Below are 14,376 nucleotides of genomic sequence, written 5' to 3'. Positions count from 1 at the left end.
CAACGGAAATTAAAATTTTCTCCTTTAGTGATCCTTAAGAATGGGTATGATCAGTGATAGAATATTTACCTCTTGTGACGATTGAAACCTTTGATGCAGATCTACGGAGCGATCACGAACGTTGAATGATGACAACGCCTCTACTCAGTCCACACGAAAGGATTTCTTCAATCTCAGTGCTAGCTGCTATGAATGAAGGCTTTGAGTGTGTGTGTGTGTGTGTGTGTGTGTGTGAGAGAGAGAGATAGAGAGAGAGAGAGAGAGAGAGAGAGAGAGAGAGAAACGAAAATAATGCAACCACAATGAATGCTTCTGCACAAGGGTTCTATTTATAGAATCACTTGTGTGGGCTTCAAGCTAAAAATCCCACTTAAGTGTAAGTGACCCATATTTTATAATATGCCAAAATCACTTAAGCGTGTGGTACCTTACCATATTTCGTATTCTACTTAAGTACATCGTACCTTATGATGTTCTACAATTCACTTAAGTGCACCGTACCTTACGGTGTTCCTTAGTTACTGTATCTCTCATCAATCCGTCCTTTGTGTGTGACCCTGTAGGTTTTCGCGGCATTGGCAATTATATTAAATCACGTATTTAACATAATAAACAGTGAGCAGTATCTAGCAACACATCACTACTACCCAAGACACGAAAATGTCATGTGATTTGACAAATCCTTCTGTGATAATACTTATGCATATAATTATCCTTTTGCCCTTATGTCTATATTGAACACAAGGCATAGACTGTGTCATCCTTGTCCAATTCAATATTGGGCCCATAGACATTTATCCTGTTACGCAGGATGGGCAAATTCCATCTAGGTCACTCATGTCCCTCAGCATGCTTCGTGGAGTACCCATCAACTGTCTTAATGGTTATCCAGTTACGGACAATGTTTGATCAGCAATAAAGCACTCGACTCTACATCTAGGGTCCATAGTGGTTTCAGGTCAAAGGGTGATATACACCATTATCACCATGAGAATAACTTATGACACTTTGCATAACTTTCTATATAGTATTCTCATAGCGGGTCAATCCAGTATAAATATTACTCTTAACATTCATACCTATGTTTAAGACTTGATAACTCCTTATCCATGATCCATGAGATGTGATCATCAGTATACATACATGATAGTCTTAATGCTTTAATGTTATCCCACTTCACAATAAAGCTCGACTACGGATACTTTAAGAATAGTGTCCTCAGGTTTCGGTGCCAATCTAGAAAATTTGTCCTAGACAATTTTTCCTTGTCAAGGATTCATCGCAAAATGTTGTTAGAGGTGTTTGTTGTCATGGTAATCTACATAAGAATTAATGAAAATATAAGTATCAATAACATATTTAATTAGGCCTTTAATTAAATATTCTCCCACTATTTTACTCAAAACAAATGACCCTCATCATTTGATTCGGAAAATCCCGTTGGAAGATTTTCTAGTGGGTCGAGATCCATATTTCACTTTGTTCTAAGTCCGCGTAGGCGGATTACACAAAACTAGGTTATTTAGGTAGGAACTTCTTCAAATTGTAACTCATACAACTCTCGAAAATTTCAGTTGAGTGAATAACTCCTTATTCCAATCCATCACATGGATCATTCCCAACTCTTGCTTCTAATTATATATAATCTTATTATAAGTTGTTTAGTTAAGTTTGACCCATTGTTTTAGCAATTGGATATTACAATTATCCCATCGCACCTTACTAATATAGAACATGCACCTCACTTAGGCGAAACCTACATTATCCGATACTAGTCTTGATGAGTGCTAAAACATGGAAAGCATAAACTTAATATTTAATTTTGAGGGAATTGCAATTATTCTGATCTTACCGGCTTATTTGTCATATAAATCGTCTCTCACATGCATCAACATACATTCACATGCATCAACATACATTCACATGCATCAACATACATAATGAAACAGTTATGGCCCCTAGCGCAATTGTTCTCCCAAGCCAATGGGAGAACCTAAGCTAACCTAATAACGATCTAAGCTTCTCCAAGCAAGATCTTCAAGGTTGTCCTCCTTTGATATTGAATTCTTCTCTTTATTCATAACATTGTCCTCCTTTGATATTGAATTCTTCTCTTTCTTTATAACATTACATTACAGAAGAAACTCGTTTTACATACGAGGGATTGAGATGAGAAAAGAATTTACATTAAGAGATTAAAAGGAGAGGCATGACACGTAGGTCGTATTTAAAAACCCAAAACAAAATAAAGGAAGACTAATGCCATAACTGATCACCACAAGGCAATAATAATAAACACATTATTATTATTAATTTTAATTCTTTAATTAATTAAAAACCAAATTAAATTTCGGCGACCGATCACACTACGCAGAGTTAGTCGGGGGTCCGCTGCCCGGTCTCAAAACAGAAAACCCCGAGAATTCTGACTCTGTGAATGTGACGACCGTCACAAGCATGTTACGACCGTCACGTCCAGCTTGTTACGACCGTCACAGGCCCATGACGAACGTCACGCGGCCAAAATAACAAAAGCGCCTAGAATTCTGGATCTGTGAATGTGACGACCGTCATAAAGCATGTGACGACTGTCACGTCCAGCTTGTTACGATCGTCACAGGTTCATGATGATCGTCACGCGGCCAAAAAACCAGTGCTTTGAAACAGTCAACAGACGTATTCCAACAAGCCCTCAATTCACAACTCCTTGACGGCACAACCCTTGCACCGTCACTAACCCTAATGCACCAATTTCAGACTATCAAACACACCGCGATTGTTGATTCAGTATGATTGATCAACAGGTCATTGCTTCACCATACTAATGTCGGATTCCCAAGCAAATGACCATTGATCGCTCAAAGGAAACAACCATTTAGTGTTTGAATGAACGAAATAGAAACAGTATATCATATATACCGAACTTTGCATTAGGATTACTTATATCATATATAAGTTGATCAGTCTCAATTTCGTAACCTATGGACGATCGATGTATCGCTGCTTCACCATACTTATGTCGGTTCCGAAGCATAGTCAACATCAATCATCCAAATCGTACACACATGATACCAAATTTAATTACTCGTTTATTCTTTGATTCATTCTGTCTTTCAATCATATTAATACAGAAAATAAACATCTATCCGATGCATGGTTTCGTAAGTGGCTATGATACCACTGAAGGAGAACGGCGATCCAAAATGCAGCGGAAATTAAAATTTTCTCCTTTAGCGATCCTTACGAATGGGCATGATCAGTGATAGAATATTTACCTCTTGTGACGATTGAAACCTTTGATGCAGATCTACGGAGCGATCACGAACGTTGAACGACGACAACGCCTCTACTCAGTCCACACGAACGGATTCCTTCAATCTCAGTGCTAGCTACTACGAATGAAGGCTTTGAATGAGTGAGAGAGAGAGAGAGAGAGAGAGAGAGAGAGAGAGAACTAAAATAATGCAACCGCAATGAATGCTTCTGCACAAGGGTTCTATTTATAGAACCACTTGTGTGGGCTTCAAGCTAAAAAGCCCACTTAAGTGTAAGTGGCCCATATTTTATAATATGCCAAAATCACTTAAGCACTTAAGTACACCGTACCTTACGATGTTCTACAATTTACTTAAGTGCACCGTACCTTACGGTGTTCCTTAGTTACTCTATCTCTCATCAATCCGTCCTTTGTATGTGACCCTGTAGGTTTTCGCGGCATTGACAATTATATTAAATCACGTATTTAACATAATAAAAAGTGAGCGGTATCTAGCAACACATCACTGCTACCCAAGACACGAAAATGTCATGTGATCTGACAAATCCTTCTGTGATAATACTTATGCGTATAATTACCCTTTTGCCCTTATGTCTATATTAAACACAAGGCATAGACTGTGTCATCCTTGTCCAATTCAATATTGGGCCCATAGACATTTATCCTGTTACGCAGGATGGGCAAATTCCATCTAGGTCACTCATGTCCCTCAGCATGCTTCATGGAGTACCCATCAACTGTCTTTATGGTTATCCAGTTACGGACAACGTTTGATCAGCAATAAAGCACTCGACTCTACATCTAGGGTCCATAGTGGTTTCAGGTCGAAGGGTGGTATACACCATTATCACCATGAGAATAACTTATGACACTTTGCATAACTTTCTATATAGTATTCTCATAGCGGGTCAATCCAGTATAAATATTACTCTTAACATTCATACCTATGTTTAAGACTTGATAACTCCTTATCCATGATCCATGAGATGTGATCATCAGTATACATACATGATAGTCTTAATGCTTTAATGTTATCCCACTTCACAATAAATCTCGACTACGGATACTTTAAGAATAATGTCCTTATGTCAAATATGATCTCACGATCAAGTCACACTTGATACATTAAACGGACTAGCTATTCTAGGGACTTCATTAAACAAACATAATAAAGAAAAAGTCTTTTATTATTAATAAATAATTCGATACAAGTACCAAAAGTATTGGCCTCTAGGGCTTACACCAACACTTGTGCCTTTCAAACTTAATTTTTGTTAAAAACAATGCATCCACTTTGAAATTTATATCACGAACTACGAGGTTTTGATCCCTCATTTTTATGCTGGTACGTAGGCACAAGACCGAAGGTCTTGTCGAACACAAAAATATAATTAATGAATTCTTTTCTTATCCCCCATTCTATTTATTTATAAACATCACTTTGTACAAAATACATATGCACACAAAAAAGTGCTCCCTATGAGTACCTAGGACACTTTGGGTGCTAACACCTTCCCTCTATGTAACCAACCCCCTTACCTGTAATCTCTGACATTTTATTAGTTTTGATTTGAAAACTTCTTACTTTTGGGTTTTGATTTGAAAACTTCTTACTATGACACAGTCTATGCCTTGTGTTTAATATAGACATAAGGGCAAAAGGGTAATTATACGCATAAGTATTATCACAGAAGGATTTGTCAGATCACATGACATTTTCGTGTCTTGGGTAGCAGTGATGTGTTGCTAGATACCGCTCACTTTTTATTATGTTAAATACGTGATTTAATATAATTGTCAATGCCGCGAAAACCTACAGGGTCACATACAAAGGACGGATTGATGAGAGATAGAGTAACTAAGGAACACCGTAAGGTACGGTGCACTTAAGTAAATTGTAGAACATCGTAAGGTACGGTGTACTTAAGTGCTTAAGTGATTTTGGCATATTATAAAATATGGGCCACTTACACTTAAGTGGGCTTTTTAGCTTGAAGCCCACACAAGTGGTTCTATAAATAGAACCCTTGTGCAGAAGCATTCATTGCGGTTGCATTATTTTAGTTCTCTCTCTCTCTCTCTCTCTCTCTCTCTCTCTCTCTCTCTCTCTCTCTCTCTCTCTCTCACACACTCAAAGCCTTCATTCGTAGCAGCTAGCACTGAGATTGAAGGAATCCATTTGTGTGGACTGAGTAGAGGCGTTTTCATCGTTCAACGTTTGTGATCGCTCCGTAGATCTGCATCAAAGGTTACAATCGCCACAAGAGGTAACAATACTATCACTGATCATGCCCATTAGTAAGGATCACTAAAGGAGAAATTTTAAATTCCGCTGCGTTTTGGATCGCCTTCTCCTTCATAACAAAGGTACTAGAATGATAATAAAAAACAACAACTCCAAATGCAAAATCAAAAACCGAATCGGGCGAGAAAATCTTCTAAAATAGAGGAAACCTTTAATCAATTCATGAAAACATCAATAAATAGAGGAAACCTTTTGATTTTATTTATTTAAATTTTGAGTCTCCTCTCCGATTGCGTATCTCTAGGTTGATTATTAAATATATTTTAAGCATATATAAATTAAAGTGTTAGGTTATAGTTTAAGCAATATGCTTCAAGTCAATCTATTGAGTCTTTGGATCAAGAAATATATTTGAGAATGGTTCAAGTCATAATAATAATATTAGAATCTCAAATATTACTTGATATTTTGCAAAAATAGATTCTGGTAACGTGGTTCAAATCACACTATTCACATGACTCGAATTAGACTTACAGGGAGCTCGGGAAACTTTTTCACTTTTTCTTGTTTTGAATCACAAGCTTCATGATTAGAATCACATCACTTTGATTCAAATCACGATACTGTTTGATTCGAATCACACTGTACTAAAGTTTTCCTGTTTTTCTTCTAGAACCCTTATTCGAATCAACACCTTTTATGACTCGAATCATGTGATTTGAATCACATATTACGTGTCTCGAGTCACACAAATGGATTCTCATATGTTCATTGTTCTTTATTCAAATCACTTAATTTTCTAACTCGAATCATACATCTTGCTTATGACTCGAATCATACATCATTTCCACCCATTTTTGTGTTTGATATCTAGCACATATAAAATCTTTTTCTCTAAAAACCTCAAGCAATGTTAGAAAACATACACGTCCACTATTGATTTGAAAACTCGAAACTCTCTTATTCTCTCATTTTCTAAAGGATTTTGAATTTTTCTTGAGTGCTTGCAAATGATTTCTTTAATCTTCTACTTCATTCTAATTCCATTTTTCGTATGGATATAAATCTCATCTTTGGAGATCATCTTTGGAGATTTGTGATTGTTATGGAGATTATGCTATTGTCTTTAACGTTCCCTTAAATATTTTCTTGAGAATTTAGAGGTTTGCAAGGTGTGTCGTGTTTTGGATGGTTTTGACAAGTCTAGCGGAAAATAAGGAGGTTATTCTCTCCATAATTCCTTTCATAGTGTTGTGCAGAATCCTAGATATAAAGTGGGAGTCCTTCTCAATCCTCAGTAAGACCAATGCTCAGTATACCAGTAGGATCGAGGAAAGATCGTTATAGGACAGAGACTTTGGAGCATAATTGGTGGGGTTGGATAATTCAAGATGATTTTGAGTAAATATTTAGTGAGGATTCAATTTGGATACTGTGTACAAGTCAAGGGATTCATAAAGAAGATTTTTATATTTTCAATACTATTTGGATATTGTGATTATACTAAACATCGTGAATTTGTCACAAACTCTAGTGGAAGACCAAAATTTTCAACGAAAAACCATTGGAAAATAGAGTAGGCTTATCAAGGAAGGTAGTTGAACTACTATAAATTAAATGTACACTCTCTCTCTCTCTCTCTCTCTCTCTCTCTATATATATATATATATATATATATATATATATATATTTTATTATTTTGTAGAATTGCATGTTTAGGTTTTCTTTATTGATTTCTTATAATCGTATGATGTTAGTTTTTTACATTGATAGAGATTTATTGATAAAACGTATGTTTTGTTAAAATCAACACTTTGAATAATTTTGTTGTTAATTAAGGTTGAAACCGTGGTACTAGAATCCATATTGTGTTAATTTTTAACTTTTACACATCTTGTGTAAATTTGGTATTAATATGATACATTTTTTTAATGTTCTTTTAGTTAGCTGTTAGATTCGATCTTTATTATATTGTATATCGATTGGGGTGTTTTGTGTATATATCGTTCGATAGGCATAATCATTGTATACACACTTTGATTCTGTTATGCAAACTATTTTTCATTTTGAAAGTCTGGTAAACCTTTCAAAATTATTTTTCAATTGGTCAATTTTAATTTGGAAGGTCTATTCACCCCTCTCTAGACCATTAAATTCTTGTATTCTCACCCTACAAATTGAACAAATATCAAAAGAGTTGGTTGTCTAGTCAAATGAAGGATATGCATGTATCATTCTAAACAATTTGAGTTGCAATGTATCTCAATTGAGGAGCAGACATCCTTATGAAGATTATTCCAAAGAAGGTGAGAAAGAAAGTATTATAACAAGTGAAAATAAATATGATCGGGTACCTGAAAAAGGTTGAGATTGAGAGTAGGGGTGGAGTTAAATGAAAAATGATAGTGTTATCTACATCAATAAAAATGAGGAGCCTGGTATAGAAGAAGAAGAGCAATAAAGTATCGACATGAAACTAAAAAATATTTTGAGTTAATTAATATCTACTCAATTTTCATTTGATAAATGTGATATTCATTTTGAGAACGTTAATGAAAAACAGTTGAATTTGAGAAGAAGTTTGTTAAGATAGAGTATCGTGTCATTGTGGTAGAAGAAGAAAAATTGAAGAAAAAAGTATTGACCGGAGAAAAGAGTCAAGAGTGAGGAAGAGTGATATATATGTGGCGTTTGAGTCTCAACCAACAGACATTAAAAAGAAAAATGATTTGGAGTTCAATTACTCTCAAATATCGATGGACAATCAGTCCAAGGATCTAGTTTTTGAGACATGTAAACTATTCCCTCTATTTCTAAAATACATGAGACTCCTATCTAAATAAAGGAAGAGGAATGATGAAGTATACTCCTTTGAGTCTAAAACCTTTACTAGTCTCTTTGAGTCTAACACCTTTTCTTTGTTGTTTAATTACTATATCTCCTTAGAGTTAGGTATTCTTGATAAATAAATCTTTTGTATAACATACGTCTAGGTTTGGAGATTTTCTAGAATAATATTGTTTTATATTTCGGGTGGTGGTCTAAAGAGAAAATTTCATAAGTGCGACTATGAAAAAATATTGAGAAAAGTAGAAATCATTACAAAAGAAAAAAAAAGATGAAAAAACGTAAAAACAAATGGGTAACATGAATAAAAGAAAAAAATCTTGTGAAAAAAAGTAAAAACAAATGGGTAACATGAACAAATGGGTAACATGAATAAAAGAAGCAAATGGGTAACATGAATAAAAGAAAAAAACTAGTCCCTTAAAAAGATATTGTGGAAAAAGAAACTAAAAAGTTGGATGAATGAAGGAATTTAAGCCCACTTTGTCAAAGGGAACCAGGTGACCGAGCCTTACAGAGTCTATCTTGACCGTTTAATTGCTGAAGACATGCACTTCAACAACCATGTTGATCACCGTGAGACGCGTCCATTTGACGAGATAGTTCTATACTCTGGATAGTTGGCATGCAAATCGCGTCTCATTGCTCCTCATCTTCCCGATGACGTCATACGACAGTTCATGTACACTCAGACCATTTCCAGACACCCTGTTGTCTCTGCTCCTCTTGCCTTGACATATATAAAAATAGATGACATGTTTGATGATTATGAGAGTCATCTATTATCGGAGGAGGCACAAGCTACCATAGCTGAGAGCAACTTGAGCTACGTCGAAGGGTACATCAGATGGATCTTCAGGGTGTTGTGAAGTCAAACTTCTCTATGATGAATGTATTTTGATGAAGACAAAGCTCCAAGTGACAAGAAAGAAAATATATTACTCAAAGATATAACATCATGATTCAAGAATTTAAGCTATTACATTTCAAGAAGGTATAATGAGAATATTTACCTTCACTAAAGTCTTAGATGCTCAAGTATTCAAACAATCATTACATAACTTTTCCTTGTGCATGACAAATGTCTTAAGCTTATATTTTTCATGTTTTAACTAAGTAAATCGATTTAACTTTAGTGAAATTGATTTACCACTGAAGCCTATACATTTCCAAACGCAAAGAATTAATTTTTCAACTGGGTAAGTTTTTGAAATATTTTTTAAACGTTGCCACAGGGAAATCGATTTACACACTATGTAATTCGATTTACCTCTGTGCGTTTTTGAAAAATCAGTAGCTTTACTAACACATCTTCATGCACCACTTCATGGAATCATTTCATTTTAACTTGACGATTGTTCATGATATTTTTAGACCTTTACCATGATTCATTAGAGGTGTTATGCACATATAAATACATGATTTTCCAAATTCAAAAATCACCTCTTCCAATCAAAACTCTTAAAATTTTCAGAATTCACATTACTTGTTGTCAACTTTTATTCAATATATTTTCACATCATTCAAATAAGAAAATACTTGAGCAATCTAACACCTTTGTGTTTGTAAATTATTGTCATTGGAAGAGAAGATCAAGTACATTTATATATCACTTAGTGTGATGATTATATTACAAACTTTACACTCAAAAACTATTGTTGTAATCTGTATCTTATTTTTCAGAATTGTTGAAAATAAGATTGTTTGTTTTATATTGCTTGTTTTTCCAGGATTGTTGGAAATAAGTGTGTATGCAAGAAAAGAGAGAATTGTTTTATTTTATTGTGGTGATAGTTTTCAAGAGGATTGTTCTTGATAACTTGGTTAAAGTCCTAATTCACCCCCTCCCTCTTAGGCACACTCTGAACTTACAGGTGTCGCGTCTGTACATGGTGTAGACTGCTCTAGGAGACACACCGAGATTAACTCATCAGAAGATACTAAAGGAGGGGCAGGCACAACTAGATCATGCTGAGGATGCCTTGCCTATGTGTCGTTGCATAATGGAGATTGTGCAGGAAGGCATTGACAAATGTATCTTTTCTGATGGGTCTGATGTGAGGCAGGTCCTAGATTCCATCATGACGGAGGCACGGGGGACATTGATATACCAGAGACAGCGCTAGGGGACGGGTGAGATTGATGTTCGAAGAGGCAGAGCTAACAGAAGAGATAGATGAGAGGTTGTCATACACATGCATTAGTCTCTTATTATCTAGTAGTAGTATTATGGTCTGTATTTTATTTTGATGGTCTTGCTACTTTATTGATCTCGATTGTACGATATTTTCAACATTTATTGATATTTTATTTGTGTATGAAATTTTTGGTCAATCTAAAATTATATACGTCTATGTTTTTTATTTATTGATATATTTTAAATTTTCATCACAACACAGATAAACAACATATAACATGAATACCTGTTCTAAGACGTATCGGAGATGTATCTCCGAAATATTCACGGAGATGCATCTCTGGTACAACTCAAATATAAATGGCTTATGAATGCGAAGTATTGAATGTTTTAAATTATTACGGAGATGCATGTCCGTAAGATTACAACGTTTATTCAGAATTTGATACGTCTGCAGATACATCTCTAGAAACTATAAACATTTAAATAATTTCACATGGTAGCAAATAAGTCTTAAGGGTGAATTAAGAAATGCTCAAATATATTATACATTAATCTAAGCCACGTTACAATCTATAATACCTTGGAAGTGCGGGTATAATCCTAGAAAGGTAAAATTAGATATTCTTGCAGTGATATTCTTATGATATGTTTTTCTGTATATATTTTTATTTGGTGATTTTACATGTCAAGCTTCTAGTCTTCTATTCAGGGATGAGTACACCTTAAATTTTTTTTGAGAAAATACGTTATATATTGAGTAGTTTATATTTTTATACTATAGAATAATCACTTTTGATTAGATATGCTAATTGTAATATTGAAAAGCTTTAAAGAGTTAGGAGATAGTTATAAAAATGGTAGGAACAACTAGTAGGAAAACAAATATAATTAGCTAAGATTATTTTTACTAGATAATTTGCCTTCAAACCCAGGCTTTTATATATATATATATATATATATATATATATATATATATAATATATATATATATATATATATATATATATATATAATATATATATATATATCTATATATATATATATATATATATATATCATAGCTAATTCACAACCAATCCCTAACTATGAGAATGCATAAATAAAATAATACGAAATATAATTTTACAAAACATACTAACATGAAAGAGGACATCACATGGAAGTTCAGGTACACTCCGACCATTTTTAGACACCTAGTTGTCTTTGCTCCTCCTGCCTTGACATATATACAAATAAATGACATGTTTGATGATTATGAGAGTCATCTGATATCGGAGGAGGCACAAGTTACCATAACTGAGAGCAACTAGAGCTACGTCGAAGGGTACATCAGATGGATCCTCAGGGTGTTGTGAAGTCAAGCTTCTCTATGATGAATGTATTTTGATGAAGACAAAACTTCAAGTGACAAGAATGCAAAGATATTACTCAAAGATATAGCATCATGATTCAAGAATTTAAGCTATTGCATTTCAAGAAGGTATAATGAGAATATTTATCTTCACTAAAGTCTTAGATGCTCAAGTATTCAACAAACATTGCAGAACCTTTCCTTGTGCATGACAAATGTCTTAGGCTTATATTTTTCATGTTTTTAATTAAGTAAATTGATTTACCTTTAGTGAAATCGATTTACCACTAAAGCCTATACATTTCCAAATGCAAAGAATTAATTTTTCGACTGGGTAAATCCATTTACCTCTTATGAAAATCAATTTCCTACTGTAATTTTTTGAAATATTTTTTAAACGTTTTCACAGGGAAAACGATTTAGCCACTATGTAAATCGATTTACCGCTGTGCGTTTTTTAAAAATCAGTAGCTTTACTAACAACTCTTCATGCACCACTTCATGGAATCATTTCATTTCAACTTGACAATCGTTCATGATATTTTTCAGACCTTTACCATGATTTGTTAGAGGTCTTATGCACATATAATTACATGATTTTCCAAATTCAAAAATCACCTCTTCCAATCAAAACTCTTAGAATTTTAAGAATTCACATTTCTTGTTGTCAACTTTTGTTCAAGATATTTTCTGCATATTCTCACATCATTCAAACCAGAAAATACTTAAGCAATCTAACACCTTTGTGTTTGTGAATTATTGTCATTGGAAGAGAAGATCAAGTACATTGATATATCACTTAGTATGATAATTATACTATAAACTTTACACTCAAAAACTGTTGTTGTAATCCATATCTTATTTTTCAGAATTGTAGAAAATAAGATTGTTTGTTTCGTATTGCTTATTTTTTTCCAGGATTGTTGGAAACAAGTGTGTGTGCAAGAAAAGAGAGGATTGTTTTCTTTTCTTGTGGTGATAGTTTTCAAGAGGGTTGTTCTTGATAACTTGTTCCGAGTCTTGTGTAAGAAGATCTAATAATAATAAAATATCTTACATGTGGTAAGGGGACTAGACGTACCTTCAGATTGTGAAGGGAACTAGGATACATCTCGGTATTCTTTACTTTCCGTACTTCGTCGCTTTCATTTCCTAACCAAACTAGAAAAGAAAGAACAAGTATCATAAAAATAGGAGAATTTGTAAAGTTTTAATCCACCCCTACCCCCTCTTAGGCACACTCCGAACTTACAAGTGTCGTATCCATACATGATGCAGGCTGCTCCAGGAGACCCACCGAGACCAGCTCATCAGGAGATACTAAAGGAGGAACATGCACAACTAGATCATGTTGAGGATGTCTTGCCTAGGTTTCGTTGCATATTGGAGATTGCGCAGGAAGGCATTGACATATGTATCTTTCCTGATGGGACTGATGTGAGACAAGTCCTAGATTCCATCATGACAGAGGCGCGGGGGACATTGATGTACCAGAGACAACACTAGGGGACGAGTGATATTGATGTTCGAAGAGGCAAAGCTGGCAGAGGAGGTAGAGGATAGGTTGTCATGCACATACATTAGTCTCTTATTATCTAGTAGTAGTATTATGGTCTGTATTTTATTTTGACGGTTTTGCTACTTTTTGATCTCGATTGTACGACATTTTCGACATTTATTGGTATTTTATTTTTGTATGGCATTTTTGGTTCATCTTAAATTATGTACGTCTATTTTTTTATTGTACAATATATTTTAAATTTTCATCACAACACAGATAAACAACATATAACATGAATATCTGTTCTAAGACGTATCAGAGATGTATCTTCGGAATATTCACGGAGATGCGTCTTCGGTACAATTCAAATGTAAATGACTTCTGAGTGGGATGTATTAAATGTTTTAAATTATTACGGAAATGCATCTCCGTAATATTATAACGTTTGTTCAAAATTTGGTGCGTCTTGAGATGCATCTTCAAAAATTATAAACATTTATATAATTTCGAATGGTAGTCAATACATTAATATATATAATACCTTAGAAGAGCATGTATAATCCTAGAAAGGTAAAATTAGATATTGTTGTAGTGATATTCTTATGATATCTCTTTCTGTATATATTTAAATTTGGTGATTTTACATGTCAAGTTTCTAGTCTTCTATTCAGGGATGAGTACATCTTAAAAAATTGAGAAAATACATTATATATTGAGTAGTTTATATTTTTATACTATAAAATAATCACTTTTTATTAAATATGTTAATTGTAATATTGAAAAGCTTTAAATAGTTAGGAGATAGCTATAAAAATGGTATGAACAACTAGTAGGAGAACAAATATAATTAGCTAAGATTATTTTTACTAGATAGTTTGCCTTCATATCCATGCTACTACATATATATCATAGTTAATTCAAAACCAGTCCCAAGCTAGCTTTGCTTGCTAGAAACTAGCAACAAATTGCTGCCAAATTTATCCTAACTAATTCACAACCAATCCCTAGCTTTGAG

The sequence above is a fragment of the Lathyrus oleraceus genome, chromosome 5 (assembly GCF_024323335.1).
Source record: "Lathyrus oleraceus cultivar Zhongwan6 chromosome 5, CAAS_Psat_ZW6_1.0, whole genome shotgun sequence".
Classification (NCBI taxonomy): Eukaryota; Viridiplantae; Streptophyta; class Magnoliopsida; order Fabales; family Fabaceae; genus Lathyrus; species Lathyrus oleraceus.
Note: the sequence above shows the minus strand (reverse complement) of the source record.